The sequence below is a fragment of the Aegilops tauschii genome, chromosome 6, assembly GCF_002575655.3.
Source record: "Aegilops tauschii subsp. strangulata cultivar AL8/78 chromosome 6, Aet v6.0, whole genome shotgun sequence".
Lineage (NCBI taxonomy): Eukaryota > Viridiplantae > Streptophyta > Magnoliopsida > Poales > Poaceae > Aegilops > Aegilops tauschii.
This window is the reverse complement of record NC_053040.3, coordinates 83,453,127-83,471,670: the sequence shown is the minus strand read 5'-3', so window position 1 is coordinate 83,471,670 and position 18,544 is coordinate 83,453,127. Positions and strand designations below refer to the sequence as shown.

Genomic DNA, 18,544 nt, shown 5'->3' with positions numbered 1-18,544 from the left:
CCCCCTTGGCCCATGCTAGATCTCATCACCGGGATTCACAACAATCCACCACCGGCATCTCGTTGTCGTGAAGAATGGATGTAGCAAAAATAGTCGACAGTAGTAGCAAAAATCCACATGGTTGCAGTAGAAACTGGGCGTCTCCGACCATGGCCGGGAGTGGGGGATGGTTCCAGCAAAACTCAAACAGCCCGTTGTAGCAAAACTGGGCGCTGATTCCAGCAATACTCAAATACAGTGGTAGCCAAAATGTGTTGGTTCCAACAAGAACATAGATGGTGGCAGCGAGAATGGATACTAGTTCCAGCAAAAAAAAACAATGGTAGCAAAAGTTTGGTTGTTTTCAGCAACAACAAAATCCATGCCCGGGGGAGTGGTCTCCTATCACAACACCGCCTGCCATGACTTGATGGCAAGCCCCCCTCTCTCTACTTGCAGCAAAAAAGCACCGGCATAGCATTCGTGATGTTGGTTGCACCTCCGATGAACGCCGGTCACAACACTCACTTTTCTAGATCCAGCAAAAAAATGTGCCGGCCATAACAATTGGTGTTGCTGGTTGCAGCTCTGCCTCATATTGATCACAACTTCATCATAGCCGGTAGCAGCAAAAAAAGTGTTGTGCGTCGCCGACCATGGACGCAACTTCTTCGGCCATGCCCGTTGCAGCTCTGGTCATCACGAAATAGTAGCAGATGCAGTTGAGAGAGAGAGGAAATTGAGGGGAGGACGCTGGCTCTGGGGTTGGTGGGGGTGCTTGCCGGAGAAGATGGGGGGGGGGGTCGCCGGAGGAGATCGCTGGGTAGGACTTCCATGGCAGCCTGTAGGAGGGGGGAAAAGAAAAAAGACGCAATAAAGGGAAGGAGTGGGATGCGGGAGATGGGGAAAGAGATAACGTGGCAGGCCCCGCCACCCCCACGTGCCGCGACTTGAGTCATTATAGCTAGCGCGCGTGGAAGCGACCGGCCAAAGCTTCAGCCGGCCGGTCGGCGCGAAACATTTCCCTTTGCAGAAATCCAATTTGACTCTAGGGAGCATATGCTCCTACGGGCCCAAAATGTATTTTGCAAATGTTTAAAAAATAAAGAATACTGAGTACTCTCTCTGCAAATAAATATAAGAGCATTTAGATCACTAAAGTATATTTCTTTAGTGATCTAAACACTCTTATAGATCACTAAAGCAGTGATCTAAACGCTTTTATAGTACTCTCTCTGAAAAAAATTATGCTTTCTGCAATAGTGACAAGCACAATCAAGCATTGTTAAATCAATTCAACCAAACTGGAACTCACACAATCCTCACCGGATCATCTGAGCTACAATGGATTCACGAAACATAGGAAAAGCAGCAAGCACAAACTTAGTGTCTGACCTTGCAGCACCCACCAAATGTGAAGAAGCAGAACTACGCAACTACTGCCTAGTATCAAGTTCTTAACTTGGCTGGGGCAAGGATTTCTGAACTGGCACAAGCGGCGACATTTGCAAGGTGGGCAAGAGGCATGCCAGTGCCCCCCACGAGGCCGGAGGAGTCGATGCCCTTGGTGAGAGTTGTAGACTGTTGTACCATCTCCAGCGCTTGTATTCTGAGCTCCATTGGATAGTCCTTCACACAACCAATTCTTGGACCATTCCCAGTGCTCCATTTCAGGGACAGCCTGTGGCCGAGCTGATAGGATTTTGCCTTGCTCATGGAATTCACCCTCTCAAGAATTGCCTCCTGTGAGACGCTGACATCTCTAGGGCTTTGCAGGCCACCTGATAAGGTTCTTTGGTAGGTTGCTCTTGCTTGCTCTGCGCGGACATTATTGCCCTCGTCAGCTTCAGTCTGTGAAGATGACCCAGATGCCTTGTTGGAAGGAAGAATCAATTGTGAAGGATTGGATGATATGCTAGCAGCAGTAGGGTTCTGTTTGGTATTGTGTACTGGATCTTCATAGCAGTCTTCCTTGGTGAATGAGCACACCTGTATATGCAAAAATAAGTTCATGAAGTGAACCGTGTTACATTTGTTAACATAGGAGTGTGTTTACTGTTTAGATTTCGCTGATCTAAAAATATTATACCTCAACTTCTTTCAGATCAACTCCATTCTCTTCTAAAAAGCTCAGGAAGTTGCTAAGGTTTTCCGCACTCGGTTTGTAATGTCCACTATAGGCCCAGATGGACTGAAATCAGGACAGATCGTCAGAGAATCAAATTAGCATAGTGCATTCAATGAGAAAGCACAATAACAGAATTATGAGTATGAAACGACTAGTAAATCTTTTGGAACATGGATGCGATATTAAGTAACAATTCACCGAGTGTAAAATCATTGTGTAAGCAGCACCACTTGCTACGATGGGTGCCTCTCGACAATACCTTGATAACTCCATTTTCTGCAATAAACCTTCCAGCAGCTATGGTAGCACCTCCTGCTAAAAAGCTGGAGTGCTGGAATACACCTCTCTCTTTCTGAATATAGAAATAAGCATACAATTAAACACTTATAGCGAAGTTAAACTTCCAAAAGATGATATAACATTGCTCGGTAGCAATAGTCAAACTACCTTCCCAGCATAAAGCTTCTTTGCTGTGCTCATAACAAAAATCCATTTCGTCCCTTTAGGGCCCTGGCTTGTATCAAGTGGTTCTCCAGACATCTTATGGGTAATCTTTCCCTCTGTAATGATGTATTCATAGTACTCACGCTCTTGCTGCAAAACATCAGGCAACTGTTAGAACCATCTCGTAGGCTTAGCTGCTACAAAATACATAGTTCATGCAGAACAATCTTCTTCTAAACTTTCATGTGGCAACTTTTTAGCAACTAATTTGAACATGTTTCAAGACTTGTGGAACTTTTGGTAGTAAAATATATCTTTGATAACTCTGTCCAAAAACTGAGCGTGCACCTACGTTTTCGAAGCTTAACTTTGATCAACCAGTTTCCCGACTATATGTGGATTATCTCAATGTAAATTGTTACTATTGAAAGGAGCCTTTCTATGAATCCAACGATATCAATTTTGTATCAAGTAATCCAAATATGATTGAACAGATTGTTGATCAAAGATAAATTTGAGAAGAGTGTGTGTGCCTTAAAATTCCGGAGGGAATATTGAGTGTTGCGGATATATCTCAGTTTGCAGATTAGACTGGTATTTCGAGGGGCGAGCTTTGGTTTGAGGTCAAGGGATATGACTTCGCTCCATTTTTTATGCAGATCCACTTTTTTTTTGAAAAGGAGGTTTAACCCCCGGCCTCTGCATTATTAATGACGCGGATCCACATGATGACAGCGGCACAAGAATAATAAGAAGAACACCGATGAGGGGGTGAGCGCAACTGGAAGTGTGCAAAGGGGTATTCTTCTACAGATGCCTCCACCTCGGCCAGCTCGTCAGCATGCCGCCACAGTACTGTGGTGACACTCCAGGTGTGAGTACTGCAGGCGGCAGCGCTTGCCGCCTGCACCGGAGCCTCTGGTGCAGTTGACATCACTACTTCTCCTCCTCGACTGCAACACATGTGTCGAGAGGAGCCCCGTTGCCGCAAATCTGACTTACACCCATGCAAATATGTTGGGCCGCAAATCTAAGGAAGAGCTCAAATCTGACTTACCCTCAGCTGAGCTTGTTCATCTTTGTGGTTCAGAGTCTCTACCCATGTTGGTAGGTGGGGACTTCTACATTATCAGGTAGCAGAGCGAAAAGAATAATGATAATTTTAATGTGATTGTTTTTAATGCCATTACTGAGAGCTTGGACTTGAAGGGCCGGCCTGGCGCAGTGGTAGTCTCTCCATTTGCGGCCTAAAGGTCCTGGGGTTCGAACTAGACTCCTTGCAGAATTATTACGCAAGGGTAAGGCTGCCTAGAAATTCCCTTCCAAAACCCCACCTTGTGTGGGAGCTTTCAGCACTGGGTACCCGTTTTTATTCTTGAAACAGGCTTTCGCCCCCTTTATATTATAAAGCCAACCGGCCACACGATACAAGGTATTGAGGAAATCCTCATAAGCTGATCGAAAGAAAATACGACAAAACTAGTAGAGAGCAATAACAGAGCACAGTGGGTTATACTACTAAACGCTCCCAAACGAGCAGCCGAGGAGAAGCACAAGAGGCCTGTCATCGCGCCCGAGGAGCACCCTCACTCATCGGCGACATCCTCAAGAGGATCACAACGTAAAGCGCCACCGCCACCGTGTCAGCCAAGGCAAACCAAGGTTTTCACCCTGAGTGACAATAAGGAAAGGTGGGGAGACCAAGGCGGTGCCGCCAAGAGGAACGCAACACCCACATGCATTTCCACCGCCGGCTCCGAGACGCAAATCTTTAGCTCAACCCCACCTCCCACCGCGCTGCGTGAGCAAGCCACAAGCCCCTCCATGACAGAACCAGGAGCACCATATCCAGATCAAGGCTTGGCCGTCACGGACGGAGACAGCTTCGTCAGGAACACCCACCACAACGCGCCACGCCACCCACATGGCCGAGGCACACCGCCAACATCAGCCACCATGCTGCCTGCCGACGAACCAATCCATGTAGCCCGCCATCCAGGGCCGTCGCCCCAAGACCACCGTTGTGCCACGTCTAGAGCCACCAACCACCGCGGGAGAGGAAGATAAGTAAACTCCTTCCCATCCTAGACAACTCCTCACTCCGTGTCCACTGACGGCAGCGGACCCCACCCCGTTGGCCGCCGACCGCCAATTGTCATGGCAATCATCGAGATCCAAATCAGGCCCTGCCAGGAGGGCCCAATATGAATTGGGGAACACCACACCACCACCCCAACCCTGCCCTGCTTGGGCAAAAGGGTGAGCCCTTGGTGGCAACATCCGTCACATGGAGGGAGGAGACTGCAGCCCTTGTGGCGGCTAATCTGCATCCTGGAAATAGCCGGATCCCAAGGAACATCCAACCCGTTGGCGCCAGCCCACTCGGGCCCGATTAGGGTTGGAGACGAGGCCGCATCTCGGACCGATGAAGCTACAGCAGGTCGAGGAGGAGAGCGTCGTGCCGCGAGGACCAACGCCACCGCCGGCTAAGCCAGCAACCATCCCCGCCTGCCTACATCCACCATCCACCGCCACCGGCCTGGATCTACCGTGTAGGACATGGCCGCGCCGAGGCACGTCACCGCAGAAGATCCACACCACCACCAGCAAAGCCCCGCGCCTCCGCCGCCGGAGACCTCGCCGGCCCAGCGCCCCCGCAAGGACGAGCCGCCCCGCGTCGCCCAAGCACCATGCGGGAGAGGGGGAAACGCCCTGCGGCCGCCAGCGCCGCAAAGCCGCAGAGGCTTCGCCCGGCAGCGCCCTTCAGCGACAACGAGGTGAGGAACCTAGGGGCGGCGGCGGTGCAAACCCTCCCGTGGCGCACGTGGGGTGCGTCGCGGGAGCAGGAGGGGGCAAAATGTTAAAGTCGGCACCCTTTTTATTGAGCTTGGACTTGGAGGGAGTTGGCTCTCTTGGGAAGGCATTTACCAGGGCCAAAGACTTACCAACTCCAACATATGAGAAGCTTAATCGTGTGTTGATTAGTGTCGAGTGGGAGCAAATTTTTCCTCTGGACATGGTTCGGTTTGTGCATTGAATAGAGGGTATGCATTCCCCTAAATTTGCAAAATGAAGATAAAATTTGATAGTCACATATTCACCCCCCCCCCCCCCCCCCCCGCCCCCTAATCATCTTCGATCCTTTCACGAATGGGCCTAGATTTGACACCCATCACAACATAATCCATGTTTTCACTATGAGCAACACATATTCTAGAAAGTGAACATGAGAAGCACAAAGTTAGTAGTACTTCTTAATCGTATTTGAGGCTTGCTGAAGAAACTTGAGCGTTGAATGAAGCAATCTGAAGTTCTAATACATCTCTCCTTTGAATATTTTCAGTAAGAACCATATGAATTCAAAATAAGAATATCATCCATTAAGCAAATGATCTTACTGGACCAAGATATCTTATGCATTGCTTCTTCAGCAGAGCCCTTGGACATTCCGGAAGATCTACATCTTTTCCCTCACCAATATCAAGCCTGAGTATGCAAAATAAAAGAGGCTAATTTATATGCAACATTCAATGGACTTATCTTGCCGAAAAAATGACAAATATCTACATATGATTGCATGATCTCATTCGAACAAGAAAAGTATCATATACACAATCACATTCATGTCGTTACCAGTAGAAGAACGGTTGGCCAGCCTGGGTCTGGCACCAGACATCATAGTAGAAATACAGGTTGTGCCCGCGTCTGTGTCTCGGATCAATCTACAAGACAACAGATGAATTTCAGAAAAAAATTGCAAATAGAAATCCAAGTGAACAGATCTGTTAGATCATCGAGAAGTTTCGATGACAACAAGATGTGCAACTTTCATGATCAGTGTTCACAGCTAACAAAAACTCCCAAGTCAACCGATTCTTTTCACACACGTACAGTTGAGAGCAAGTATCCAGCAAACGCAATAATACAAAAATTAGATTAAAAATAGCAGTGGATGTGTACTCACAGCCTCGATCCAGTGCTGGAAAGCCAGCTTGAGAGCCTTACCATCCCTGGATAAACCCTGACCCACCTGCATCAAAAGCTCAGGAACATGTGTTAACATGAAGGGAAATTCCAATCAAAATAATCGTTTTCTTGTGGTGGCGATTTATGCAGGGCAGCAAGACACCTTGGATGCATTGACGCTGACGCGCCTCCAGCGCGAGGCAGCAGTCTCCGGCTCCGGGCCGTAGTAGAAAGAGACGGTGTTGTGGTTAAGCCGCGCGAAGTCCAGCGCTTGCCACCTTGATGAACGAATCCCAACCAGAAAACAGGTTAATTTTCAGCAGCCGTAACCATCAACTCAAACCAAATCAGGCACACTGCCGGCACCAAAATCTCCATTCATGGAAGCCAGCTCAGGAAGGGCAACAACCAAGAAAAGGGCAGCAGCAATAGGCGCAGAATCCAAGAAATGGGGACCAGACCAAATGGATGAAAAGAAGCAAAAGGGTTCGTTTTTCTGTAGGATCTGGTTACCAGAGCTCCTCGACGACGACAGCGGAGTCGGCGAGGTTGCGCCTAGTTCGGTAGCTCCGGTACACCTTCTGCACCTTGGTCGCCGCACCATTCGCATCGCTTCCAGACAGCGAGGAGAGCTCCGTGTGAGCCAGCTCCAGCACGGCAGAGTCCATGTGCTCCAGCTCGGTCGCCGGAGGAGGCATCACCGTTTCCGCCTCCATCTATCGAGGCAATGGTTAGTCTTGTCGACGAGGAGGAGGAGGAGGAGGCAGGAATTTATGCCCCTGCACTGCAGTGTTTAACACGAGAGATAATTGGAGAATAATTTAAGGGCATGAATAGACACCTGACAGTAACTGGACGCGAGTATTCTGTTCCCAGAATAATCTAATGCGTTGGTATTCTATTCCCAGAATAATTTGGTATTCTGTTCTGGGAATAATACTAGTGGAGTGGCTTCTAGATACATAAATCGTAAAAAAGCAATCACCTTGATCTGTACTCATCTCACGGTGTTCGTAATACTATCTTCCATACAGGATCCAGTTTTCTCTTTTTTTGAATTTTTTTGGGGCTCAGCATATTTGTACTTTTGTAGTGCAGTTCCAGGTTGAGCATCTCTACTCAACGACACCAGATAATGCAAGGGGAGTTCATCCCTGCAGATATATCTAGTTAGAATGCCGATGTGGAAGTATGGCCGACTTCAGATGAAATGAGCCATCTTGTACCAGTTTTGGGAGCAATACACACATATTAAGTCCTACTACTTAAGAGTAAAAGGAACATGAGATGCTCATTCATGCTTCAGGAGAGTATCAGGAACATATAAATTGGCAGAAACATAATATCTGAATGGGAATAAAAGCTTCAAGGCCCTTAAACATTAACTCTGATGCACAGGTTATGCAGCATTCTTCTTTGGAATATCATTGGTTCCATGAATTATGTGTAAAATATCAACACCTAAAGATGTACCGTAAACCTAAAGATGTACCGTAAGCTACATATAATTTGACAGATCACAAGAGATTGTAATCAAAGTATAAGATTAGCTTGAACAGGATCAAAGTCAAACAGTTGCACCAGAGAAACTCAAACTCAAGGTCTGGTTTACCTCATAAGACCGGAATGGGAAAATCCAGCCAACCTGAGAGGGTTTTTACTTTTACATCCTGAGTGAATTGCAAAACTAATGGGCACTAGTTGTGAGATAGAAATGTGACTGAAAACTTGCTTGTCTTACCTTATTACTTTCCTGAAGACGTATGTTTGTCTAGTTTCTACTCTTGTTCTTCAAAGGTGTTAGCTAAAACTAGGAACTGATCTAGGTTATCATAGATTGGTTGGGTACTACAAAACAGTATATGGATAAAATGCATTTCCTGAAATAGTTCGATCTTTTATTGTGCAGGCACATGGCAATGCTGATCAATACAGAAACAAACCATGCAACCTTTCCTGATTTGACAAGTTCTCCCTGTAGCATGAACCGTTAACTTTTCACATTGCAAATTGGGACAGCAAAGCACCATAATTCATAAAAACAGAAGGGATAAGCTTGTCATTTACGACTTTACATGAGAGAGCCACCAACAATATAGAACTACTATGACAGTAGGCTTACCGCTTTGTAGTTCATAGACTTGGTTTCGACAATGATGGTGGGAAGCCAAAATATGAGTGAATTCGATTGGGATGATCAAAGTTTCGACAATGATGTGGTTTCGACAATAATTGCACAGATGGGCCCTCCAATTAGGATGGTGGGGGCTCCACTCCCTTGCAAAGTACAGAAGACAGATCACTTGCTACCGGCGACCCTACTAGGTAGGACTGACTTGTTGCTTGGCGCTGCCTGCTGTAATCGTTCATGAGCGAGTAAAAGTAAAATAACCACATCAAGGAACTCATCTATGAAAATATGCCTATTGTGTTCTTTCCACACATAATTAAACCACAAGCATAGCTAACATTCAACCAGCCACACCACGAGAGTCCTAAACTCATAAGGCCTTCCCACTACAAAATCGAGTCAGCATTATATTGAGCAAGACCCATATACCCAACAAGATTGAGATTGGCTCCGATGAACTAGTTTTTTCACCTCTTGTACAACATATGGCTACATATAATTTGACAAATCACTAGAGGTTGTAATCAAGTACTCCGTATTAGATTAGATTGAATAGAGTCAAAGTCAAACAGTTGCACCCGAGAATCTCAAATGCAAGGACCAAAACGGTCTGGTTTACCTCATAATACCGGAATGGGAAAATCCAGCCAACCGAGCGGGTTTTAAGTCAGCCTGAGTGAATTGCCAAAATGATGGGCATTAGTTCTGGGATAAAATGTGAGTAAAAACTAGCTTGTCTTACCTGATTATTTTACCGTGTGTGTATTTTTGTCTAGTTTCTACTCTTGTTCTTCAAATGCGTTAGCTAAAATTACGAACTCTAGGTTATCATAGATTGATTGGGTACTCCAAAACAGTAGATGGATAAATGCATTTCCTGAAATAGTTCGATCTTTTATTGTGCAGACACATGGCAATGCTGATCAATACAGAAACAAACCATCCAACCATTCCTGCTTTCACAAGTTCTCCCTGTAGCATGAAGCTATGAACCGTTAGCTTTCTACATTGCAAATTAGTACAGCGAAGCACCATAATTCATAAAAACAAAAGGGATAAGCTTGTCACTTACGACTTTACATCAATGCTTTACATAGAGAACCCCCAGCAGTATGGCACTACTATGACAGCAGGCTTACCACTTTGTAGTTCATAGACTTGGTTTCGACAATGATGGTGGGAAGCCAAAGTACGAGTGAATACGATTGGGACGATCAAAGTTTGCTAACCTAGAGACCTTCTTAAGTTCTGAAGTCTTGACATCCGGAGAGAGAAAAACAACATTATCCTTGAGCGACTTCGGATGTGTGTAATCCTGAGCTACTTCATCACCTTGAAGGAATAAGTATCCCTCGGTTGCGCCCACAATGGTATGACAGAGATAATACATTTTTCAGCTGCCACTCGTTGGAAGATTCGCCGCTGTTTTGTTGAGTGGTATGACAGAGATAAAACAAGGCATGGACGTTGTCACGGACGAGAGTAAGCATCTCAAGGGCTCCTGCTGTACCATCAACAACGGTAGAGCTACATACGTTCTCGCCGGGCTTATTTATAAGCTGCAAATGATAGCCGGTGAGAATGTTGACAGTGGAAAACTCCATTATGCGTGTGTCCAGCACGAGCAGCTTGTCCCTCCAAAGATTTTTCCAGTAGAAGCAGCCATGCAAGCAGTTGAAACGGGACAATCCACTCCAAGGGGCCGGCTCAACTGTGCCCAAAGTGCTCCAGCTCGGAGAAGCAGCCACACACCATTGTCCGGTGACGCAAGAGAAGACAAAGGCGACCAGCTTGCTTTTGTAGCGCTTTGCGTGGATCACCTTGAACGAGGTCTCATCCTCATCCTCGCCGGTGGGAGCGAGTGTTAGAAGGTAGAGAGAGGATTGTTGCGGAATATGATGGATGTATTATTGAGCCTCGAGGGCGAGTATATATTGAGTACAAGACTTGAAGGGCAAGACGCCTCTCCTGGAGATAAGGTAGGAGACAGATTACAAATCCTAGACTACCAAATACAAATATCCCAAATATATCTCTAACATCCCCCCGCAGTCGTAGCGGCAGCGTTGCGAACAACATGAGCGTCGCGGACGGTCAGACTGGAGAGAATAGCAGCCGACGGGCTGACATCCCCCCGCAGTCGTAGCGGGAGCGTCATGGACGGTGTCGCGTTGCGGACGCGTTGACTGTAGAGGAAGCCGACGAGTTGCTCAAGCGGATGATAATCCTTTGTGCCGATGTCGATGTAGCCGAGAGCGTAGGGTGGTGTAGCCGTGGTCGAGGTAGCCGTGCGAAGAACGCCGTGGTCGATGTCGAGTCGAGGTAGCCGTTGTCGAGGGAGTCGCCATGGAGCCGCAGGCGCAAGGAGTGCCGAGTTAGCATGGGCGCAGTGGTGTCGAAGTAGGGGTGCGCCGGGGAAAAGATGTTGTTGACGACGTGTCGCGGCGGGTTTGCCAAGCCCGGGGACACATCGTAGACGAAGGCACGCACCGGTGTTGCCAGAACCGGGCATGCGTAGACGGACTAAGACGAAGTTGACGAAGAGCCGACCTGGCTTGCCAGGCCCGGGGGCACATCGTGGATGAAGGCACGCATCGGTGTTGCCAGCATCGGGCATGCGTAGACGAGGGACCTGCACGAGCTGTACGCCATGTCGGAGAAGTCGGAGGGGCCAGCAGAGAAGGACTCGACGACGGTTGCGGCGCCAATCGGCGCGGGGCCAATGTCGCCCGCGGTTGTCGGAGTAGATGAAGCGGTCGGGGTAGATGACGGCAACGCTGGCGACGAGCTGGTGCTGGACGAAGACGAAGTGGGGTGGACGGGCGGCGGCGGCAGCTACGGAGGTAGCCGCGGCGGCGGCCAAAGAAGAGCGGCGGCGGCGGCTAGGTTAGGAGTGCGGCGGCAGTGATCGAAGTAGGCGAAGAACCCTGACAGCGTGACGAAGACCGGCGCGGACGGTGGCGTTCCCGCGCCAAGGGAGACGGCGCGGTGCATACCACGGGACGTCGACGCGAGGTGACGGCGGAGTGGACCGCGGGCCGCGGCGCTACGGCCCAAAGGGGCAACGCAGCGGCGGCAGGCGGGTCGGGGCGACGGCGGGGACCGCGGGCCGTGACGCTGCGGCCCGAAGGGGCAACACAACGGCGGTTCGCGAGTCGGTGCAACCGCGGGGACGGCCTCGGGGCGGCGGCGGGGACCGCGTATCGCGACACTACGGCCGAAGGGGCGACGCAGCGGCGACGCATGAGTCGATGCAGCCGCGAGGAGAACCACGGGGCGGCGGCGCTGCGGCCCGACAGGGCGACGCAGCGGCAGCCCGATGCTCGATCGGTGGAGAGGCGCGCTGAACTCGGGGACGATCTTCACGGGACCTGCGGAGGCGCGCATAACCGACAGGCCAGGTCGGTCGCGCGGCGTAGATGAGGCGGATCGCGGCGGCGAGCGGATGATCGAGCCGATCGCGCGCGACGTCAGGGACGCCGCTCGGTGGAGGAGTGGTGGCGGCGGAGTCCGGGATGAGGCCGGCGATGACGGACGGCAGGGGACGTCTGCACCGGCACCCGGGCTACTAAAGCAGCGCCGACGCCCGGGCAGCGAGGCCCGAGTGACCAACGGAGCAGCGGCGCCCGAGTTGAGGCGGCCGACGAGTCTGATGCAGCCGAGGACGAGGCCGGTGAGGTAGACCGCCGAGCCGCCGTGCAGATGCGGCGGAGGCGGGTGACGTGGATCGATGGGCGGGCCGGCGCGCGAGTGTCGGCTATGATTGGCCGACGCATGGCACGAGGCCGCCGGGTCGCGGCGATGCAGGTGTCCCGGTCGGAACAGGGCGGTGACGACCGGCGCAGGGCGACGGGCGGACCGACGCGCGGACGGCGGCTAGCCCGATCGGGCCGCCTCGGCGCGCGCGGCCGCCGGGTCGGAGGAGAGGCCGGCTGGTCGCGCCGGGGTCGGAGTAGAGGCGCACGGGGATCGACGGCGGCGGCGGGCGACGCAAATCGATCAAGAATAGATCGGAAAACCACAAAGAAAAACGCCGATCAAAAAATGACCGGCGAGAGAGCGAAAAAAAACCCGGAGCAAGGGCTCGGGAAAAAGACTCTCTAGGGCAGCCAGCCAACACGGCCGGCGGACGAACCCTAGGTACGGGCGGCGCGGCCCCCGGCGGCGATCATGGAGACCGACCGCCCCGGGCGGCGCGGAGCGGAAGCGACGGCGCGGCTAGGGTTTGGATCGGTTAGGCTGATACCATGTTAGAAGGGAGAGAGAGGATGGTTCCGGAATATGATGGATGTATTATTGAGCCTCAAGGGCGAGTATATATTGAGTACAAGACTTGGAGGGCAAGACGCCTCTCCTGAAGATAAGGTAGGAGACAGATTACAAATCCTAGACTACCAAATACAAGTATCCCAAATATATCTCTAACAGCGAGCATTGTCCCGAATTCGACGAGGGTCTCTTGCTAGACGGTGGTTTCCTCAGGTATGGGTGGCAGCAACACGTATGTCCGGTACAAGGGGTCGCACACCGAAAGGTAGATTGCATTGGTTCCAGCTAGGGAGAAGCACGCGAGGAGGACGCGGCCGTCGCGGACGTCGCGGGGACGCCAGGGGTTGAGCCACCAACCATTATTGGGCACGGGGACGAAGGAGTAGGAGAAATCTGCGGCATCGGCGAGGGCGCGGGCGAGCGGGGCGGAGGGGTGGGGCGTTTGGGCGGGGTGGAAGCCACGTACATCGTCCACGAACCCGAGGAGCGGCGGCGAGCGGCGTTTGCGGCAACGGCGGAGGAAGGAGCGTTCGGTGATGATGCGACGGAAGGAGACGCAGGCGGTGGAGGCGCGGGCGAGCGCGGCCGGGGTGGGCAGGCGGAGGAAGATCTCCTCTAGGATCTCGTCGACGAGGTGCGGCGCCGTTGGGGCCATGGTCGGCGGCCGATCGACCGCCACGGGAGGTGGAGACGAAGGGGATTAGGGTTAGCGGAAGGTGTTGCGCGAAGGGAGCGGGCTGGGAAAGCAAAGGAGATGGGAAAAGGTTTGAATTAATGGTCTGGATACCATTTCAATGTATGACGGCTTATTTCAAGAACGTAGCTAAAACAATTTGTGGAAAAACAAAAAGAAACAAATTGCAGAAAGAAAACACCATTTGTGTCGATAATTCAATTTGGAGCCCAGGCGCATCCACACCCAATGCACAATAAAATCAAAATAAATACTACTCCCTCTGTCCCAAAATATAAGAACGTATTTTACACTAGCATACACTAGTAGAAAAAGGGGCTTAGGTCACAGGACAGTTTTCACATTAGCCCCGGTTCAGTCACGAACCGGGATTAATGTGAGCATTGGTCCCGGTTCGTGCGGCCAGGGACCTGCCGGGCCTCGTGGAGGCATTGGTCCCGGTTCGTCCGGACCCTTTGGTCCCGGTTGGTGGGACAAACCGGGACCAATGGGCCACGCTCCTGGCCCACCACCCTTTAGTCCCGGTTCCTACCACAAACCGGGACTAAAGGCCTGGTCCTAGTTGCGGCCAGTGTTTAGTCCCACCTCGCCAACCGAAGGGCGCTCACATCAGTTTATAAGGCCGTCCCTCTCTGCCTTGTTGAGCTTCTCTTAAAGTGAAAATAGATGCCCTTATACAGGAAATTTGACCTAAATTCATAGTAAATTTCATAGAAATTTATTATGAATTTAGGTTGAATTTTCTCTATAAGCGCATCTATGTTCATTTTTTTATATTTATAAAATAAATAAACCTTAATAAAATAAATAAAACTAAATAAACCTTAATAAAATAAAATAAAATAAACTATAGTAACTACAATAAATAAACCTTAATAAATTAAGTAAAAATAGCAGCAGTAAAATAAATAAAAATAGCAGCAGTAAAATAAATAAAAATAATATAATTAAAGTAAAATACATAAGTAATTAGAAATAAAATAAATAAGTTTTTTGTTGTAAGTAGAAACAAAACAAAACAAATAAAGCAAAAGAGAAAAAAAACACCAGCCATCAACTCCATAACCGCCATATCTGGGAAAGAGAAGGGCGATCCCTTGGAGTGGGATTCACATACAGTTGCCCGTAACATCTACCATTCGAGCCTAGCAGGTGGAATTCGGATCTGTCAACAGTGTCAAAGCGGTAAATAGCAGGCGGAGGAGAAGCCACCGATGTCATGTGTAGATCCCTTCTAGGTCTTACGGATCGTGCTATTACAGCAATTTGGTTGGTTGATCAAAAAAAAGGAATTTGGTTGGTTTTCTTGAAGCCCTAGCTTGTTGTGCCGTCCTATTCTCTCAATGCAATTTAGCAAATGCTACTACAGTACAGTAAAGGGCACAAAGAAAAAGCACGCAGTGAAGGAAAATACCTCCATATCAAAGCTGCTACTTATCTTGTTGGTTATCAGGATGTGGATATGTAGAATTTTCTCTAGCCACGGCAACAGACATGCATTCATCGAGGGGGTTCACTACAGAACAAAATAAATGCTGACGTTAGTTCTTGAGGGTACGTTTGACATCCCTGAAAGACTAGATAATGAAAAGATGAATCGTCAAACCTGGATGAACAAAGACGCTACCAAGTGGATGAATCTGATGGCCTGTCCTCCCTTGAAGATCATGCGTCCTCCCTTGAAGGCGCCACCAGGGCCATGGACGCCTCATACACCGCCGCCGACGTGTTGTAGTGATGAGGTATCGTGCAGGATCTGACACAGGATCACCTTCAGGCAAGATGAATAGGTCTTCAGGGGCATGACGGCCGGCCACAGCAGGCCCCTGCCATGGACGGCGCCGCCCGAGCCACAGTCGCTCGCCAGCTCGCCTCTGGAGCAGTCCAAACTTATCCGCGAGCTCGTCCACTAGTGCCCGTCGCCGCCACGACGTCCTGCAGGCTAGAGAACGGCGGTTCGCCGTTCTTATCCACGGCCGCCGTTGGAACCGACTCCGGCCGCCTATATAAGGAGCCCCCGAGTCTGTCCAGTCCCTCAGGCGACCTCAAGCCACCCCATCTAGCACCCCCATAGCAGGCAATCGACCAGGGAGGGTCTTCTTCCCCATCTCCGGCCAGTACAGCCGCCGCCGCCCTCCGGTCCATTCAGTCGCAACCAGAGCCCCCCTCGTCCGTATAGCACCACCATCCTCCTCCCCTCGACTGTGCGGAGCCGCCCAAACCCTCAGTTGCGTCGGGGAACCACCGTAGGCCAAAGCCCCAAACCTCCCGAAGCTGCCGTCCGCCGCGGAGCTCGCCGCCGGCGACTCCCTCCATCCCCGCCACCTCCTCGACCACCGGGAGGACCGCCCCGGCCTGGCGGATCCATCCCCGCCCTCAGGACCCCGCGAGGAGCCACCGTTCGCCGGCGTTGATCGCCGGAGCCCCGCCTCTGTTCGGCCAGAGGAGGAAGGAGGCGGGGGCGACTGGTCAAACCTGACCAGTGGGCCCAAGGGACCCACTGTCAGTGACCCACGAGCCGGTCCACGCGGGTTAAGTGGAGGATCTGACACAGGATCACCTTCAGGCAAGATGAATAGGTCTTCAGGGGCACGACGGCAGCGGCGGCGCCATGGCCGGGACTGGTGACGACGGCGGCGGCGAGCGAGCGGGAGGGTGGCGGCGGCTGTGTGCGAGTGGGAGGCCGGAGGATCACCACTCATTGTGCTCGACATATCACTACAAGAAACCTGTTAATCCATGACGGATTTCTAATGACATTTTTGGAAACTCTCATCGATGACCTGGTAAAACCCCACAAGCCCGGTGAAAGCCCGCTAAAGCCCGTCTAACCGTTCCCGTATAAAAACTTAACCCTAAATTCCCTCCTTGGCCCCTGCATCGTGTCCCACAGCACGTCGCCACCCCTCGTCCCTCCCACAGCTCGTAAACCTTAATAAAATAAAATAAAATAAACTATAGTAACTACAATAAATAAACCTTAATAAATTAAGTAAAAATAGCAGCTGTAAAATAAATAATAATAGCAAGAGTAAAATAAATAAAAATAAAATAATTAAAGTAAAATACATAAGTAATTAGAAATAAAATAAATAAGTTTTTTGTTGTAAGTAGAAACAAAACAAAACAAATAAAGCAAAAGAGAAAAAAAACAGAGGAAAAAATTATGCCACCTACTGGGCCACCACGGCCTGAATACGACTAGAAACCCATCCATGGGCCAGGATTCAGGCCCGCGGAAGGCCCAGTAGGCCCACAGGCAAATAGTGACAGAATAGGCCCGTAAGCCTGCATTTGAGAGGAGCTCGAAGTGGTCAGTGCAGCTGCGCTTATAAACCACTGTCGAAGCCTCTCGGCTAGCGAGGTGGGACTAAACATCCCACCGCACCGCGCCAGTTCCAGCACAAGGCCTTTGGTCCCGGTTGGTGCCACCAACCGGGACTAAAGGGGGCATTGGTCCCGGTTCGTGGCACCAACCAGGACCAAAGGCCTTTAGTCCCGGTTGGTGCCACCAACCGGGACCAATGAGTTCCCTATATATACCCCATCGCCACAGCAGAGCACTCCAGAGTGCTCTGTTTTTTCTGGCCGGCGAGGGGAGGCATTTGGGTGCTCTAGCTCACCTCCTATGCACATGAGGTGTTCGATGAAATGTCTGAACCACACTAGTTAATCTTTGTCCTCTCGAAACTCGACCTCCGAGCTCCATTTTCCCCGAGATTTGTCTAGGTTTAGCGGTCCGTCACGTCCCGTCCCCGTCTTCACTGCCGTCGATCGCCCGCGCCGATCTCGTCGCCAGCACCACCGTGGTGAGCCTCTTGTTCTTATCTTCTTTCTGAAAGGAAAAAATTCTTACTTTAGATAGTTCGTTGTCTAATGTTGTTACTTTTATTATTCCTTCTTATTACATAGTGCGATGGTTTTGGTATCCGCCCCCGTCGGCCCTCGTCCTGTCTATGATTCGGATGTGGTATATATTATCTTTTTATAACTATTTGGTTCATTTATTGTTTATGACAAATATACCGACCAACGTGACATAGATTTTATTTATCTAGGAGGTGGTTGAACCGGAAATTCTAACCGACCCTATTGTCGAGAGGTTAAATTTAGTTGAAGAAGAAAACAATTACTTGAAGGAAAAAATAAAAAAATTGAGGAGGAGAAGATGATATTGGAGTTGCATGTTGCGGATGTCGTCGATGATCACAAGATCAAGATGGATGCAATGCGCTTGAAGATTAGAAAGATTAGAAAATATGCCATTCATACCGAGGCTTGGTATCATTATGCCGTTGGATCAATTGTTACCTTGGTTGCGATTATGATCGCATTTGTTTTCGCATTGAAATGTTTTACATAGTTTCAATGTATGGTTTAATTAATTAGATGCTCTGGAGAGCTATATATATGTTGTTAGATGAGAACTATGTATGTACTTTGGTTCTAATGTGATGATGAACTTCTATTAATTTGGTCACTTAATTATCTATTCATGATGTTCTGTAATGGTTTTTGACACACTTAATTATATATAATGCACGCAGATGAACCGACAATGGATGTATGGTGACAGACACACCTCCGAGTACATTAAGGGCGTGCATGATTTTCTCGAAGTGGCTGAGGCAAACAAGCAGAATGGTTTTATGTGTTGTCCATGCCCTACATGTGGGAATACGAAGTCTTACTCTGACCGGAAAATCCTTCACACCCACCTGCTTTACAAGGGTTTCATGCCACACTATAATGTTTGGACGAGGCACGGAGAAATAGGGGTTATGATGGAAGACGGCGAAGAAGAAGAGGACGATGACAACTATGTGCCCCCTGAATACGGTGATGCTGCAACGGGGGAAGCTGCTGAAGATCAAGAGGAACCAGACGATGTGCCCAATGATGCTGCAAGGGGGGAAGCTGCTGAATATCAAGA

The 18,544-nt window shown here is 49.9% G+C and overlaps 1 pseudogene; it reads right to left on the bottom strand.

The window, feature by feature from the left end:
- Positions 1-1,215: 1,215 nt before the first annotated feature.
- LOC109733031 (IQ domain-containing protein IQM3-like) lies at positions 1,216-7,301 on the bottom strand (annotated as a pseudogene).
- Positions 7,302-18,544: the final 11,243 nt, after the last annotated feature.